The sequence below is a fragment of the Rhinolophus hipposideros genome, assembly GCF_964194185.1.
Source record: "Rhinolophus hipposideros genome assembly, contig: HAP1_SCAFFOLD_41, whole genome shotgun sequence".
Classification (NCBI taxonomy): domain Eukaryota; kingdom Metazoa; phylum Chordata; class Mammalia; order Chiroptera; family Rhinolophidae; genus Rhinolophus; species Rhinolophus hipposideros.
The window spans coordinates 502,909-506,592 of NW_027669121.1; the positions used below are offsets into that span (position 1 = coordinate 502,909).

Genomic DNA, 3,684 nt, shown 5'->3' on the forward strand with positions numbered 1-3,684 from the left:
AAATTTAGACACACACATCCTCAAGGCAGGTTGCCTGCTCAGGAAAGACACAAGAAAACTCTAAGCTTTCACCATTGGCTGATCTCTGGGCTCAGTGTAGCAGGAAGGAAAGGGTAAGAAGCAGTTGTGAATGGCCTGGCTAAGCACTGAAGGAGTGCCCCAGCCTAGGTTGAATTTGCAAAGCCAGGAAAAGATTAGGATTTAAAAAATTTCTTTTTTTTTTTTGGCTGTGGGGCAAATGGGTGTCTGTCATGGACAGGACTCATTATTTCACCATTCCCACCTTCACCTCCATCCACTCATTCATACTCATTGGTGTCATTTCCACTTCATCACTTGCAAGGAAACACATTCTGGAAGCATAGTGGGAAAGGGCAGCAAGCAATTTCCTGAGATTCATGTCCGAGGAATATTAATTTAAATGAAAAGGCAGGGATGTGATCCCACTTCTAAGGAGCAGACAACATAGTGCCCAGGCTGAGAGCGCTGACGTTTTAAATCCTGGTTTCACCTCCCATTAGCTGAAAAACACGAACTAGTTGCTTAAACTTTCTAATACTTATTTCCCTGTCAACTGTGGATTTTATCAATACCTACCTCAATGGTTGTTATGGAAATTAAATGAAACAATAGCAGTAAAGCTCTTCTCACAGTGTGTGGCATGGTGAGCACTCAGTAAATGGTAGCTAGTATCAGTGAGCTCCTATGTGCTTTTTCTATTGTTTGAACTTCTTCAGATTCAGGACACATTCCACCTTCCATTGAATGGCTGCAAACATGTAGAAACAGATAGAATTTCCCCCCTAAAAATATTTTTAAATTTCTCTCTCTCTCTCTCTCTCTCTCTCTCTCTCTCTCTCTCTCTCTCTCTCTCCTTCTCTCTCTCTCTCTCTTCTTCTTCTTCTTCTCTCTCTCTCTCTCTCTCTCTCTCTCTCTCTCTGTTCTTTTTATTTTTATTTTTTGCTTCTAATGTTCAAGAAAATTTAGGTCAAAATACTAGCTGAAAAATAGCTAGAGGTACAGAGACTTAAGAGATCACAAATAATAAAGAATACAGACATGTAAAATAGTTGATAAAGTTCCTTAAACAAGCAGCTACAACCTACAAGTAACAGAAACCCTAGAGGGAGAAAACCTTGATTGAAAAGACAACATGATAATATTCAGGATGTCTAGTTTTCAATGAAAAATTACAAAGCATGGAAAAAAATTTGGCCCATTCATACAAAAATTAAAGTTAACTGTCATTGTCTCTGAGGAAGCACACTGATTGGAATTACTAGACAAAGACTTTTAATCATGTATCTCAAATATGTTGAACTAGTTAAAGGAAGTCATAAGAATAATGTGTGAACAAATAGAAAATATCAATAAAGAGAGAGAAAATATTAAAAAGAGCCAAATACAAATCCTAGTGATGAGAAGTATAGTAATTAAAATGAAAAGCTCACTACAGGATTTCAATAGCAGAATTGTATAAACAGAATAAAGAATCTGCAACCTGGAAAATAGACCTAATGAAATTATTCAATTGGAAGAGTAAAAAGGCAAAAGGATGAAGAAAATGAACAGAGCCCAAGAGTTCAACCAAACCAACATACAGTGGGAATCCCAGAAGAAGAGAAGACAGAAAATATAAAATAAAATAAAATAAATTTTTTTAAAACCATAAAGAGTTCTTCTCGTAAGCAGCCTGAGGAGACCTCTGAAAATGGTTCGCTGTTCGCTTGACTCAGAGAACCCCACAAAATCATGTAAATCAAGAGGTTCGAATCTACCTGTTCATTTTAAGAACACTCGTGAAACTGCCCAGGTCATCAAGAGTATGCATATCTGAAAAGCCACCAAGTATCTAAAGGATGTCACATTACAAAAGCAATGTGTGCTGTACCGTTGTTATAACGGTGGAGTTAGGAGGTGTGCCCGGGCCAAACAATAGGGTTGGACAAACAGTCCAACCCAAAAAGAGAGCAGAATTTTTACTGCACATGCTGAAAAATGCAGAGTAATGCTGAACTTAAGGGTTTAGATATCGACTCTCTGGTCATTACACATCCAGGTGAACAGGGCTCCCGAGATGCAGCCCAGAACTTCCAGAGTTCATGGGTGTAGAAACCCGTACAGGAGCTCTCCCTGCAACAGAGAGATGATCCTAACTGAGAAAGAGCAGATTGTTATTGTTCCTACACCAGAAGAGGAGGTTGCACAGAAGGAAATGATCTCTGAGAAGAAAGTGAAGAAACTAAAACTTATGGCCCGGGAATAAATTCAGCCTCACACAAATGCTAATAAAAGTAAAGGCAGAAAAAAATAGCATAAAGAATATTGAAAGAAACAACAGCTGAAAACTTTCCAAATTTGATAAAAGATGCAGGTCTACATATTCAAGAAGCTTAATGAACTCCAAAAATTATCAATCAAAGAGGTTCCTACCCAGACACCTCACCAAACTCTTCAAAGCCAAAGGCAAGCAATCTGGAGAGCAGCAAACAAACAGAGCAACAAAAAACGAAGTCAGTACAAAGGATCTGCAATGAGATGCACAGCATATTGCTCATCAGACACAATGGAGGCCGGAAAGCAGGGCCGTGACATTTTGAAATTGCTGGACTGCGTTCTGATTTAAGATGGCCACATAGGAAGATCCTGAACTCGTCACCCCCCACATGCACACCAAATCTCCAGCTGTATATGGAATAATTTACTCTGAGAAAAAAAAGAAAAACTAACAACTGGTAGAGCGACCCCTGCTCATTGGGTAAACAAGAGGGAAAACGCATCCAAGCGGTTAGGAAGGGCTGAGACAAAGTCTCGCCATGAACCCCACCCCCAGCACACTGTGCTCCATAGCTAATGTGGTGAGAGGCTGCCATATTGGACAGGGCAGACAGAGGACGTTTCGATCATCATAAACAGTTCTATCACACATCACTGCTGTGGAAGTTTCTAGTCCTACCTTTCCAGAATCGTTTCTGGTTTCTGAAAGGAATGTTTTGCTTATCTCCACGGTTTTTCTTTCACACCTGCACTGATATCACTGAGGTGACCCTTGCCTCATCAGCATGGCTGATATATACCAGTCCTCATTCAGAGGAATTAATTTCTTGCCCTGCTCTAGGTAAAAGTGTATGAACTTTGTTGTTATAGAGCTTTGTATTCATAGTCTGCGACCACCATTTTCTAACTGTGTGGCCTTGGGCAAATCATTAAATCATACATTACTTTCCCCTTCTATAAACTGTGAAAAATTCATACGTCACAGAGTTATGAGAATTAAATGAAATAACAGAAATTAAGGGCCTAATTCAGTACCTGCTACATGTATGTGCTCAATAAATGTGATTTCCTTCCATCACATTCCTTGTCTCCAGGTGTGACCAAGTTAGATAGAACCTGGCCTTCCAGGGGAAGGATTTACTGGTATCTCTGGGAGTTCTGAAGTTTAGAGGCAGAGTAGAACAGCTAATCACTCGGAGAAATCTAATATATGATTAAGACATGGGTTTCCTTGCTTGGACATCATAGGCCAAGATTCAAGATTGCCAAACAAATTATATAGGTGCTTTGGTGGTAAAATTGTTTAGGAAAACAGGTAAAGCCTCATTTGAGGGTAGCAGACTAGAAAATGTCCAAGGAAAATATGGTAAATGCCTCCTGAACCAGAATATTGGAAAAGCAAAATGA

The 3,684-nt window shown here is 39.5% G+C and overlaps 1 pseudogene across 1 annotated transcript; it reads left to right on the forward strand.

The window, feature by feature from the left end:
• The first annotated feature begins 1,711 nt into the window (after positions 1-1,711).
• On the forward strand, positions 1,712-2,266 carry LOC308495683 (large ribosomal subunit protein uL22-like; annotated as a pseudogene). Its single transcript has one exon. The product of its transcript is annotated as a large ribosomal subunit protein uL22-like (transcript).
• The last annotated feature ends 1,418 nt before the right edge of the window (positions 2,267-3,684 follow it).